Genomic DNA, 14,892 nt, shown 5'->3' with positions numbered 1-14,892 from the left:
ACACATGCTTGTTAAATAAGAAATCATTGTAATATATTATTTACACAAATGAGCTCATCCTATTTGCAGCTCAAACTACGGGGAAAACGTTAAGGAGTTAAGTACTTGACTAAAATTTCAGTAAAGTACTCTGGGAATGCATCACAGTAATTTAGTTTACTTGTTTTATTCGGTTGATAAGTCCATGCTATCCCTATGGTGGAAATGTTTGTGAGAATCACAAGTATGAGAGTTAAAGGATATGGTATTTTGGTAGCTGCAGTCTGACTTCAATGCCTTTACTTTTTTGGGGGGTGGGGAAGAAACCACAAAGCTTGTCCTTTATCTTCTTCTAATACCTACTCATACTTTTCCTAATGTAATGTCACAGAGATGCATTTGTCACTGGGCTAGTGTCTATCTAAGCATGAATGGGAGTATAGGTGGGATCTCTCCTTTTATTCATCCCCAGGTTTTCTTTTTAGCCCACCTTCTGGACCCACCCAGCCCACCCTTTGACACACATACATTTCACCTTATTATGCACACTTTGGTCTCACTATTAAAAAACCAAGTTGACAATGGGCATCAGTTTTTGGAAGCTGCTCCAATGCTCCGAGCAGTAAAAATAAACTGTTGATGGCAGTCAGCATATCGAGTTCTTATCATATACCATGTAGATGAAAGCACACCATTTAATGCTCACAGTAATCCTACATGATAGTACTTGATGTCTCTTTCACAGGTAAGAAGACTGAAGCCCAAGGTTTCACAGCTCATATATTCAGAAATTAGATTTCGTGTTCTTACTTTCTATATTCTGGTTCCTCCAAGCATCAGCACGTTAATGTCTGTTACAAAGGTCGTACTTCAGGTACCACTCTAGACCTACTAAGTCAGAATTTGTGTTTTAGCACTATCCTGGGCGATTCGTATGCCTATTAATGTTTGAGAAACGCAGGTCTACATGATACCATTTTGTGTTGGGTACACACTTCCTGAGAGTGCCCATACTCTCTGTGGCTGGAAGCCCCAACACATGTCCCAATGTGTGCAACCATTCCTTCAGGAGTGACTTCAGCAGCAAAACTTTTGCTAGTAGAATTCCGTGCCATGCATACTCACCCCAATATCTCTCTCCTGTCTTCTCATCCATCGTGTTTCACTTTCCACTTTTGGACACAGCTCAAAGATGTGAACAAGGAGAGAGGGGAGGTTTGCAGAGAAATGTATGAAACATGGGGCTGGCTTGTGACACTGGTACCCTAAACAACGTTTGGTCCTAACTTCTGATTGACTCTGGGGGGCCACCTGAGTCATAATTTCTCCCGATGGCTGCTTCTGTCACTGTGCAGTCAATTGGGAAGTCCTACAGATGGGAGGGCAGAGGAGCCTTCACAGGAAACACCCATCAAGCAAGAGTCTTGGCAGAAGCGGAGGCATGGAAGTGGTTATGGGTACAGAGGTACATGGATGCTAATAACTTTATTAAAGCTTATTTTTACATTGATACCTTTCACAAGCAAAAGTCTAACCACTGCATACACATTTGATGGGGCCCAAGAGACTGTAGAACTGATTTATTATAGAAGTGGGCTCTCAAAATATTTCATGAGGTCAAAGTTGCTGGGTTGCCAATGAAAAATAATTTTTCTAGTTAAAGTATCTCATACACATTTGCTTTGGTATGGTACTGATGACAAAGGATGCTTTTTATGACATTCTTCTAAGGTCCATTGTGATGTTAATAAATAAATTATTTATTTCCTTCTTTTCAAGAGCTAGGGTGTCTCAAGCTTTTTGTTTGCCAGTTCTGTCTTTGGAAATCTTTTGTCTTCATCACCACCCGTCTGTGGGGGTCTGGGTTGAGCAGAATGGGCTGCTGGGGAGTGATAGGAGGAATTCTTCCCCCCCACCCCTTAGACATGTGGTTGGGGCAGAATACTGGGACAGAGGCCAAGTTTTCTACCAACAGTGTATAGCTTGAAACTGTAGTATACTCATTCATGTTGTGGTAGCTTTGTTTTCCACACGAAACGAACAGAAACATCTCATAGAAATAAGGCTGTTTTACAGAGGTAGCATGGCATAGCAGACCAGAGCTCCGTAGCGAAGGGACATTGTTCACAGGGTTCCTGCATTCACAGGATTAGAAAGTTATGGGAATAACTATCATAGAATCAAAGTGCTAAAAGGGGGTGCTGTGAGATCATTTCATATATTTTCTTTTTCAAAGAAAGGCAGATAGCCAAATTTTTAGAGATGAGAGGCAGTGAGATATAATGAAAAGAACAAGGGTGTAGGTTGAGGCAAATGTTGGAGGTAATCTCAATTCTGTTATTTATTAACATGACTTTGAGGGAATTGTTCAACTCTGATTTTTATTTTTCTCATTAAAAAATGAGGAAATAGGCACTTTTGTACTTTTGATCCTTAAGACATGGCCCCAAGTTGATTGTAAGAGAGTGAAACAATGGAATCAGTGGGGAGAGATCCGGTTTTTGTGTAAGTTCTGCTTTTTAGACACACTATTTGAATGATCGAAACTTTAGAATCTCACCGGTGTTCTTTAATTTTATTTTTCTTTGCAATTGAACTTACAGTCAACTTGTTTAAGTGAGACTCTGACTGAAGTGAAAAATTTATGCACAAATATTGAACTTCGTTTGGGTTGCTTTATCTATTGAAGTTATTTATTGGGGTAGCTACTGTTAGCTGTTGTTACAGAGACTCTCCAAAACTCAGGAGCTTGGTTTATTTCTTTGCTCACACAGAATCCAAAGGGGCTGATCTTGCCTGGGTAACTCTTTTCCAAGATGGGACTCAGGGGTTCTGGCATCTTCCCTGGCATCTTTGCCATCCACTAGGATGGCCCTTCCCAGGAGGCCCCTGCCGAATCCACTAAATTCAACTAGCTGATGAGCAAAGACAAAGGATGAGGAGAATCTCATGGGTCTTTTTAAGGGCCAGGCCTGTAGGTATGTACATTACATCTGCTCACATTCCACTCACCATAAATTGGTACAAGATCCCATCTAGATGCAAGAAAACTGAGAGATGTGGTTTTCCTGTTTGCCCAGGAGAGAAACCACATGGTTTTGTGAACCTATCACATTATCTTTGGCTGACAGCATTGCTCTCCACACTAAATTATAGCTGTCAGGCAACTACCAGGGGTCTCTCAGAAAGTTTGCTCATCAACTGATGTACAGAAGGGTGGTTTGGGGGTATAGGAAGCAGTTTATAGCTGTCCACACATGATATATGAAAGTTAAACGTATGAAAGTTGAGGAATATCTGTTTGTCTCTCTCTCAGAACTGCACGGACCTCAGAGTTGTTACAAAGAGTCAGTGAGATAGTTATGTGACAATGCCTAGCAGAGAGTTAGTATTGACCAGTGGTTCTCAGAGTGTGGCAACCGGACGAACATCAGTGACCTCACCTTGGAACTTGTCAGAAATACAAATTCTAGGGTTTTACCCTAGACCTACCGAACCAGAGACTCTAGGGGTGGGGCCAAAATCTGTGTTTTAAAAACACGGGTAACATAACATGATGCAACACCTTGGGTTGAGAGCTACCAGCATAGATCTTGATTTTCTTCTTTTCCTTCAAGGAAGGGGAATATTCTTTTCTTTTTTTTTTTTAATTATTATTAAAAAATTTTAAATCTTTATTCAAAAAAAGTTGTTTTACATTTATTTATTTTTGAGAGACAGAGAGACAGAGCACAAGTGGGGAGGGGCAGAGAGAGAGAAGGAGACAGAATCCGAAGCAGTCTCCAGGCTCCAAGCTGTCAGCACAGAGCCCGATGCGGGGCTCGAACCCATGAACCGTGAGATCATGACCTGAGCTGAAGTCGGATGCTTAACCGACTGAGCCACCCAAGCACCCCAAGGAAGGGGAATATTCTTTTCAAATAGAATAGATTCTTCCACCGTTTCCTTTAGTAAGCTTTTGCAGTGGTGAATGGGTTCCAGCTAGTCTGAAATTTCTTATATGTTGCCAAGTTTGATTCTTCTGCAGTTTAATCATATTAATTTTGGATTATCCTCATTGAAATAGTAAAACATCGGATCATCACTCTTCCCATGTTTCCCTATCAATGTCAAGACCATTCGGCCATCTGTAAGTCTTTTTTTCTTTTGGCTTACTTGGAAGTTTTTTTGATATGTCTACCAGTTTTTACACATGACTTAAAACATATCAACTGCTATTTTCCTGTGGCATTTTGTATGTGAAAAATGGAGCATTATAATCATTTCATACCTGAGAAAGTTTCCATTGACTTTTATTTCCCATTCAAAAATGGAGGTTCATTTATCCAATGCTTTTTGTAGGGTAAGCATTGTGTATTATGTGAGAATACCTCAAGAAAATAAGGATTTTTCTTACAAAATTCAGAATATTAATTGATTCCAATGACCTACTATATCTGAAAATTATCAGCCATACCATCACAGGCATTATTTTCTACAAAAACATATGAGAAATACTTGCTATTATGATCATTCTTTACATCAGTAAATTTTAAAAAGAAGTAAATTCCAATGAGTTTAATAACTTGAAAGGTATTGGACTTGAATGTAAATAGTGAGTCATACAATGGGCTACAATTATTTAACCAGCTCGAAGATGAGTAGCTTTTCTTCTAGACTGATAGTGAGATCTTCTTTCCTTTCTGCATCTGGTGGAGAGAAAAGGAAGAGAGAATGCTTTCAAGAGTGCATTTACAGAAGGCACTTAAAAAAGAGTAGAATAGAAATATAACCACAAAAAAGATGCCTTGGAACACTGGTTTGGGTGTAGGGCAGACACTCTGGGAAAATCCTGCCAAGACGTTTCTCTTATCCTTTCCTTCAATTTTGTCTGCATCTCCTAAGCAGAACTTTCCAAAACCTACCATCTTCTGAGAACAAGTCAGAATTTGTCCTGGGCCTGCCTTCCTGATGTGTCTGTGGGATTCAGAACATCGTGAATGTTCAGCCACCACATAATGTGGGCACTCAAGAATGGAACAGGAACCGCGTTCTCCCTGGTCTGATTTGAATTTAGAAGTACTGACTTGCCCAGTGGTGTAAGTGTGGCGACTTAGAGACCCGGGGCCATGTTTCCCTGCTTCCTTACCAATCCACTTAATAGTTTACTGCCAGACTGACTTCTTTTGCTTTGTAGGTGACTGGTTATTTTCACTTATTAATGTTAAGAATGCCTTTCAGATGAATTACTCATTTACACATTCAAATTAGGGCCTTCATTTGCCAATTTTTGTCACAGCTGGCATAATGAAGGATGTCAAGTTTTTAAAACTATATTGTGACAACATTTAAACTTGTTCTGCTTTTGCCTGTGGATGTAATTAAGACAGCGTGTTTGGTATCAGTTTATTCTTAAAAAGCAAAGTAAAAGCAGATGAGGTGTATTTATAGACTCATCAGCCAATGAATGGATGAAAGAGAAAAAGAAATTAATGGGGAAACGTCAGCCAGAATGGAGGAGGGACCCACTGCGAAGTTCATTTCCAGACCAACTATTTAGAATTTATTCCAAAGACAGCTGTCTCTTGAATTACAGTAGGGGGAAAAAAAATGACGTTGTAAGACTATCGGGCCTCAAGTTACGAAGCAGGCAAAAAGAGTAACATACTTCAAATAAACCTCTGCAGTTGGGGTGGGGGCCCAGGCACAAAACTTACAGTCAGAGCCCCACCTTGAGTCATGCCCTCCTACAAAGACTGGGGCTTAGGAAAATCTGGGAAAGAAGGAAAATCTCTAGGAAACGTAGGAGCTTTGGAACTTGGTCTTGGCCACTTGAAAGCTGTTTTGATTTGGAGCCAAAGACCCCATGGGGGAGGGGTGGAGCAGAGAAAAGGGCAGAAGACAAAATTGTAGCATAAAACTCCAACCCAGGGAGTTCAGTTTTCAGGACAAAGAAGAAAAATGAATTGCAAAGCTTAAGGGATATAGATTAATTTCTCTGTTTTCTCCCGAGCCTGGGCAGTACATTTCCTTGATTGTGAAATGAACCACAAAAGTTGTCAGAGATTCTCGGGCATGTGTCTAACATTAGACACAGGTGAGGCAGAACAAATCCGCATTGTCTTGAGTACATATAAAGAGGTAGCGTAGTGGGAAGAAATATGGCTATTTTAGCATCCTATTTTTAACCATCCATATTTCAGAGATAGAAGAAATGACTCGGACCCCATCAAAGTCCTGTGGTCTGGTGATGTTGAGCTGGGGCTGAAGGAGCAAGCAGCAGGGGAAATGGCTTCACCAATTCTCTTCCCAAAAGAGTCTAAAGGAATGTTCATTAATGACTTAGAAGAAGTTTCTTTGGATTTTCATGGGTAAACAACCAAGAAGAGTTCTTCTTCAGATTAAAAAATGACTTTTCGGGGCACCTGGGTGGCGCAGTCAGTTAAGTGTCCGACTTCAGCCAGGTCACGATCTCGCGGTCCGTGAGTTCGAGCCCCGTGTCAGGCTCTGGGCTGATGGCTCAGAGCCTGGAGCCTGTTTCGGATTCTGTGTCTCCCTCTCTCTCTGCCCCTCCCCCGTTCATGCTCTGTCTCTCTCTGTCCCAAAAAAAAAAAAAAGTTGAAAAAAAAATGACTTTTCTAGACAATTAAAACGTTACTAAAAAGTGACTTCATTTAGGAATCCCCTGGGGGATTCACGAAGGAATGCTTCTTTTGTTTGTTGTGGATGCTTTTCTCTAGATTCTACTGCAACTGCATTTCCCATCCAGAGTTTTGTGTCTCCATATATCCCTATGTTCCTTTTTCTCCTTCCCCCACCTCAGTGAATTTTATTGACATGTGTGACAGGGCTTCACATATTTTTATTAAAAGTTTTTCATGTTTATTTATTTTTGAGAGAGAGAGAGAGAGAGAACATGAGCAGGGGAGGGGCAGACAGAGAGGGAGACACAGAATCCAAAGCAGGTTCCAGACTCTGAGCTGTCAGGACAGAACCCAACACAGGGCTTGAACTCATGAACTGCAAGATTATGACCTGAGTGGGTTGCTCAACCAACTGAGCCACCCAAGCGCCCCTTGGTTTCATGTTTTAAAGAGAGGGAAGAAGATGATGCTATCATTACATAGAAAAGAAAGAAGGGAAGGAGGGAGGGAGGGAAGAAAGAAGAAAAAGGATCAAGGCATAACAAGTCCAATTGTTTCAATCATGTAATTAAACCATTTCTATTTCTGAACAATCTCTTCAGCCGTGGCACATCTGGGGAGACTGAAGAAATGAATGCACAGAGCTTCAACCTTTGTTTTTGCAGAATTAACTGTTCTGTTTTGTAGATAAGGCCTGCATGTGTATTTCTAAAAATTAAAATTTCTAAAAATATAAAATTATAATTATATTATAATATATGATAATATATATTATCAAATATATATATTATCAAATATATATATGATGCTGTACATTTAATTCCAAAGACAGTTACCTGACTATCCAGATGACTTTGTAGTTTATACCAATGCTTCTCAAACTACTGGTGGCAAAGGCCCAGTTTTAAAAGTTCCAATTGGACATGGCTGATATTTTTGTAAAATGTAACAAAAACGAATCACAAGAAAAATTAAATTAAAAGATACCCCAAGTCATGCAGAAGGCAAGCCTCAAATATTTAATATTAGATTTAGCAGGCAAAAATTACCTGTCGAATTGCCATAAACAGTTTCTAAATGCGTATTCTCAATTTCTGTACTTAACTCATTGCTGTGGGTGACTGTCGGTCCAGAGGCAAGCAGCACTGTTGTTCAAATACCGTTTGAGTAGTGCTAGTTTAGATGGGTCTCTGTGCTGAGGAATGAAAGGAAAAGGATAATAGATTAAGTTCAGAGCCATTAAAGCACTATTGAAGTATATAGAGAGAAATTCTGGTAGTTTTCAAATAATGCGATTTTATTATATAATTATGTATTATTTCCTTTTGAAAGAAAATATATAATTGCCTGGGCACTGTTGATTTCTAGAAATCACTGAAGTGTTTGCTTAAGTAAAATAAACTATATACATGGAGTATCTCCGGTATCACATGGGCCCAGCTTGTACTCAAACCCTGGAAGAATGAATCTATGTTTCGTACTGAAGTTGTCTTTAGAAAAATAAAACGATTTCTAAAATGTAAATAAGGGTACGGTGTTCTGAGATACATATACAGCTAACTGACATGATATACACATTCATGGACGCCATGTTATTTTTTTCAATTGATCTTTCTTTATCCAAATATAATGAATGAATGTAGACCATCGCCTAATCCGCTGCTGACTGAAGTAGTATTACATTGGGTTGAGATGGCCAGGAAGATGGTGGAGGGCTAAAAAGACTCTAAAGTGAACTGTATGTTTTCCTTTTAAACCGGGATGCATTTACCAATTCCCACTGGTCCCAGGTTGCCAGGTCGCCCTCACAAACTTTCCACATGTAGGCTCATAGAATTTACGTCTAGAAAGGCAGTAAGTTAAAGAAGCGGAGGCTTGAGTCACAAAGACATTCTCTTGCTATAAATTTATTATTTGCGAGGAAGAATTTCCTATTTAACAAAAAATGCAGAGCAGAACTATTGCTTATCATCCCCACATGGAACAGGTGCTGAAAGAGCTTTGGTGTCGTAGAAGTCGTATTTATTGTTAGCGTATGTTTTCCTTAGCTGTGGCTATCAGAGAGAACCTTTCGGGGAGGGTATCGCTTACAGTGCCCTATTGTTTAACGTCCAACTTTATGATTCTGTTTCAATAATAGTTTATTACCATCACATCTTTTTTTTTCTTCATCGATTTAACTGTAGCGAAATATCTCACCCGAGTAAGGAGATTTTAAGGATGACTCAGTATTCCAGGGGCACCTGGGCGGCTCAGCGGGTTGAGCGTCCGACTTCGGCTCAGGTCAGGATCTCACAGTTCGTGAGTTCGAGCCCTGCCTCAGGCTGTGTGCTGACAGTTTGTTTGGAGCCTGGAGCCTGTTTCCGATTCTGTGTCTCCCTCTCTCTCTGCCCCTCCCCAACTCGCACTCTATCTCTCAAAAAAAAAAAAAAAAAAAAGTTAAAAAAAGAAAGAAAGAAATCGTCTCCCTGTTTGTTTCAGCAGAAGTTGAGCTCAGACTTAAAAAAAAAAAAAAAAAGAAAGTCTGAGAACCATGTGAATTCAATGGTTTATAAGCTTGGAATCCTAAAAAAATTGCTAAGTAAATTTTGGGTGATGGGCATGAGAAGAGTTCATATAAATATGTAACTTAAAAGTGGAACTAAGGGCGCCTGGGTGGCTCATTCGGTGAAGTGTCTCACTTGGACTCAGATGATGATCTCGCAGTCCAGGAGTTCGAGCCCCCCGTGGGGCTCTGTGCTGACAGCTCAGAGCCTGGAGCCTGCTTCAGATTCTGTCTCCCTCTCTCTTTGCCCCGAACCCCTGCTCACGCTCTGTCTCTCTCTCCTTCAAAAATAAATAAGCATAAAAATAAAATAAAAAAATAAAAAATAAAAACAAAAGTGGACCTAAAATTCAGTAAGTGGCAGCAAACCTACATGAATTGACTTCGTTGTGGCTGAGAGGAAGGAGCTGGCTCTTTTAAGGTTGAATTAGAGGCAGGACAGAGTGGCAGAGCTTGGGTGGGAGTTTTTGTGGGTCCAGGTGCACTAAGGTGTAGGTGTGACTTCTGATTGCACTTTGGTTGCCTCAGGCTGCTAAAACCTCTTTTTGGTTTTGGGGGTTTTTCCCCCCTATTTAAATTGTTTGCCTCCCGTATGGGGCCCTTCCAGTGTTCCTGGGTGGCAGGAACCATCCACAAATCTGAGGCATTCTGCGTTCTGAGAGGGGATGCTTCCTGGACAAGACCATCATTCTCTCTGTCCCTCGGTTGGATCCATATTTGACCCCAGGGCATGATTTGTCATCCTTTTGCCTGTTCTGGGTCTCTGTCTTCTGTTTCTGCTCCCACCCCTGTACTTGTAAATATACAGCCCTAGCTGGTTGCTCTCTTAGTGTCGTTCAGGAGCCCCATTTCCACAGGATGATGTTGGCTGATTTGGTTTTAGGAACTGTCAGAAATAGCCGCTAACCAAGAGAAAGAGAGTTAGGACCAGTCCCGAGTAATTGGTAAACGATACTGGTTTTGTTGGCTTTGTTTTTCTTTGCCTCCTGGAAAACACAGATCTACAAAGTGAATCCTGTGAGCAGGTCGGCATAGCAGAATCTAGAAGGACGGTTGTGAATTTTGTTGCTTCACCTTCTCTCTCTTCAGACCCAGCATTAGCATTTTTTTTTTCAACGTTTATTTATTTTTGGGACAGAGAGAGACAGAGCATGAACGGGGGAGGAGCAGAGAGAGAGGGAGACACAGAATCGGAAACAGGCTCCAGGCTCTGAGCCATCAGCCCAGAGCCTGACGCGGGGCTCGAACTCACGGACCGCGAGATCGTGACCTGGCTGAAGTCGGACGCTTAACCGACTGCGCCACCCAGGCGCCCCAACATTAGCATTTTTTTAGGAGACTTGGGATCAGGTCACGTATGTACTCTGAGTCCGGTCTGTTCTACAAATGGAAAAACAAGGGGAGAAGGGGTCCCGTTATATGTCTTCATACTTTCTTATAAGGTATTAAGGAACGTTGTTTTGGACCACTTTGAAGACGAAAAAAATCCATTTTTCAAGGCCAGCAGGGCTGGTTGCTTATGAGCAGGCCTACGTCAGCACATAAGACCTTGCTCTGCTTCTCCTGTGAAGCTTCCACGTGAAACCTTTCCCATAATCAGAAGGTAGTTGCTGAGGAAAGAAGGGTCACTAGATGAAGGACATGATGGTTGTGGCAACAATGACCCATCTGTTCATAAAGTACTTCTAGAACCTCTCCTTTGTGACAAGTCCTCCGCCTGGTGGTGGCGAGTAGAACCTCTTTGTTGCATTCTGAACTCTTGAAGCTATTTGTTGTTGTTTTATTACATTTTATGACTATTTATAAGTCAAAATGTAAGGAACTTGTTTAAAGAACTCAATAAATCTCGATCTAACGATTCACTTCCGGGGTGTGTCTGCCTGTCTTTGTCTTCTCTCTCTTTCACACCACCCACCCACTCCTCATCCTAAATATTTATTGAGGTCGCAGTGAGGGAGATGATATTATGGCTACCCTGTTCCTTGAATGAATTTTAAATTATTATTTGCAAGGCCTCTTCCAGTCGTGTCCAGACAACTAGAGGTGTTTCCATCCAGACTTGAAGAAATGTTTCAAGGTGGGAAATATTGGTTGTTCATTTCAGAGGGAGTAATAAGTAGCACACTGTGTTTTCTTGCTGAGGTGTGTAAGAGGTAAAATTAACGAAATCCAAAGAAGGAAATATCTTTACAGGAAGCTCTCCATGGAAACCTATCAAGCCACGAATTTGCAGAGCGCTAAGCGGCTTCTGGCAAAGCCACATCGTCGGAAAGGTTTATCAGTGAACAACGTTAGCACACGGAATGCTATAATTCTAGGGTAACTGCAGCCAGCAACTCCTAACTTTCCTGGACAACTACACAAATGTTTTCTTTTAGTGGGATCTTTAAGGTATTCTGTCTTAATTCTGAAGGTTTTCCTCATGCCTCCACATCTGAAACAATTCAATGCTGTCTTGATTTGAAGTCCCTCCTGGTTAGTGAGCAGGCTGTTGGTGATGTATCACATACAGTGGTTTCTATGATGTGGTTTGCTGATCATGGCAAGATGAATGAAGATCACAGTCACATTAAGTTGAGGACTATGGTCAGACTTAAGCCGTTATCCTCGAGGTGTATGCCTGTTGATGTATCAATGTCCCATGTTTAAGAATGGAATCTTCTCAAGGTTGTCATACACTCTGTGGATGCATGTCAAACGAAGTAAAATATTGTATTCTCTCATAACTTCATAAATAAGAATGTCTTGCTTTGAGGGTGGAATAAAATGACAAGCTCCATTTGGCATCTAAATAATAAAAAGGTCATGAAGAGATTGATGACTCTTGGCAGCTGGTCAAATTTCTTTGATGTCCACTATTTTTTTTTTTTTACCTAGAATACTGCATTTGTCACTCCCTGAACAAGTTGCCCACACATTTATGTACATAAATTATGGTGCCTTTATTACATCACTTCCAACCTATCTGGATAAAAGCATGGTGGAATTTTTTTCCCTGTGTGCAATTTCCATTTTGGTGGCCTTTCTGCTTCCTAATAAATTCCAGACAAAATATATACTCGAAGCCTGTTTTTTATGTATTTCAGCTTTCTGTGTTCAGCCACACTTTGTTTGGGAGATGTCCTGCAGGAATTCACTTAGATTTATGAATATTTGGAGAGTAATCTGCAGAAATGGGGGTCTGGAGATTCATATAATCCCATTGTATGTTGTATCTTTTCTTTTTTTTAACTCTATATTTCAATTTTTGGTAATTTGGATGTGATACTTAATGTATCGGCTTAATTTACTTGTAGTTTCTCTCTCTAAAATATTACCCGAAAGATGTAGAAAAAAATTCCAACCTCCTGGATTCATATGGTTTTCTGTCGCCAAAGACAGGCTAACTTTTTAACTTGCGCCATTTCACTAGCATGAGATAGAAAGATGCCCAAATGCCCTCAAGTGGTCTCAACCTACCCTCACTCCTGCTGCTCCTTTTCCTCACTTCTCTGCACTCTAGATATAGACGTTGACTTTTTCTGTTACTTAAAACCAACATTTATTAAAAAAATTTTTTTTAATGTTTTTATTTATTTTTGAGACAGAGAGAGACAGAGTATGAGCAGGGGAGGGGCAGAGAGAGAGAGGGAGACACAGAACCCGAGGCAGGCTCCACGCTCTGAGCTGTCAGCACAGAGCCTGATGCGGAGCTTGAACCCACGGACCGTGAGATCGTGACCTGAACCGAAGTCGGACGCTTAACCGACTGAGCCACCCAGGCGCCCCTTGAAACCAACATTTAAAGGACAAGTGTTTATATATATTTATTTTGGTTTTTTCTTTTCTTTTCTTTCTTTCTTTCTTTCTTTCTTTAAATGTTTTATTGATTTTTGAGACAGAGTGTGAGTGGGGGAGGGGCAGAAAGATGGAGACACAGAATTGGAAGCAGGGTCCCGGCTCCAGCTGTCAGCACAGAGCCCGCTGCGGGGCTTGAACTCGCAAACAATGAGACCATGATCTGAGCCCTAGTTGGACGCTTAACCGACTGAGCCACCCAGGTGCCCCTTGTTTTGGTTTTCTAATGTTTTAATATTGGCACTACTGAATAAATGTTTACTGGGGGGGAAAAATTCAAACACCAGATTGATAAAATCGGTTTACTGATTTTTTCTTAAACAACACATAGAAAAAGAAACACCTTAAAGTCTAAACCTGCAATCTGTCAAGATAAAGAACATAAACTTGTTATATTCTTCATGTTGAAGAATTAGTAATACAACTCTATTAGGTTTACTGAGAAATCACTCTATCCTTTGCAAAGACGTACGTAAGCATATGGCTCAGTTATCCAGCTCAGTGGGTTAGGGCCCCAGGTTCATGGGAATCTACAGAAAAATATGAGAATGTGGTATTTCTGATAGTAGTGTTGACTGCCAACTCCATGTACTCTTTGCTCGCCTGGAATTGGGATGACTGGTTGCATTGCTTTATGGTGGAGACGCTTAGGAGTAGAGTCAGAGGCTAGCAGTGGATAGGGTTTAGAGACAGGATAAGGCAATTATCTGGAAACTGACTATGAAGTATGCAACAAAGTCTATTCTAATATTTAACTTTGTACTTTAAGAAAAACCACTTGACATATCATCTCATACCTGTTAGAAAGGCTAGTATCAAAAAGAGAAGAGATTGCAAGTGTTGGTAAGGATGTGGAGAACAGGCATCCCTTATGCACTGTTGGTGGGAATATAAGTTGGTACGACCACCGTAGAAAACAGTATGGAGGGTCCTCAAAAAACTCAAAATAAAACTACCATAGGAGCCCGTGATTCCACTCCTGGGTATTTATCTGAAGGAAATGAAATCACTAACTCAAAAAGATACCTTCACCCCCACATTCATTGCAGCATTGTTACAGAAAACAAGATGTGGAAACGGCGTAAGTGTCCATCAACGGATGAATGGGTAAACAAAATGTGGCATATATATTCAATGGTATATTATTCAGCCATAAAATATAAGGAAATCCCGATATTTGTGACAACATGGATGGATCTTGAGGGCAGTGTGCTTAGTGAAATAAGTCAGACAGGAAAAGACAGATACTGTGTGGAATTTTTAAAAATGTGGAATCTAAAAAATCCCCCCAAACTCATAGATACAGAAAAACAGATTGGTGGTTGCCAGAGGTGGGGGAGGGAAGGTGGGCAAAATGGCTGAGGTGGCCAAAAGATACAATCTTCCAGTTATAAGATAAATAACTCCCGGGGATGTAATATGGAACAAGACGACTGTATTAACAATACTGTATTTTATATTTGAAAGTTGTTCAGAGAGTAGGTCTTAAAAGTTCTCATCACACACACAAATTTGTAACTCTAGTAGGGCGATGGCTATTAACTAAGCTTATTGAAGTGACCATTTTGCAATAAATATATCAAATCATTATGTTGTACGCCTAAAACGAATACATCATATGCCAATTTTAACTCAATTAAAAGAAAGAAAATCACTTACCTAAAATAGCAGCAACAACAAAATAAGCCAACAACAATAACAAAAAGGAAACATTTCCCCAATCCTCAGGATTAAGTAGGGGATGATTATTTGCATATAGGTTTTTTTCTTTTTTTTTACACAAACTGTTTCTCAATCTTCTTGTGGCTATTTAACTCAGTAATCCCGATTGCATTAGAAAATAGTTTCACTTTCCAAAATATATAAAGAACTTACACAACTCAATACCAAAAAGCCCCAAATACTCCA

The sequence above is a fragment of the Lynx rufus genome, unplaced genomic scaffold, assembly GCF_022079265.1.
Source record: "Lynx rufus isolate CCGP_SWC_20201006 ecotype Redwood Valley unplaced genomic scaffold, mLynRuf1.p SCAF_7, whole genome shotgun sequence".
In the NCBI taxonomy this organism is placed as follows: domain Eukaryota; kingdom Metazoa; phylum Chordata; class Mammalia; order Carnivora; family Felidae; genus Lynx; species Lynx rufus.
Note: the sequence above shows the minus strand (reverse complement) of the source record.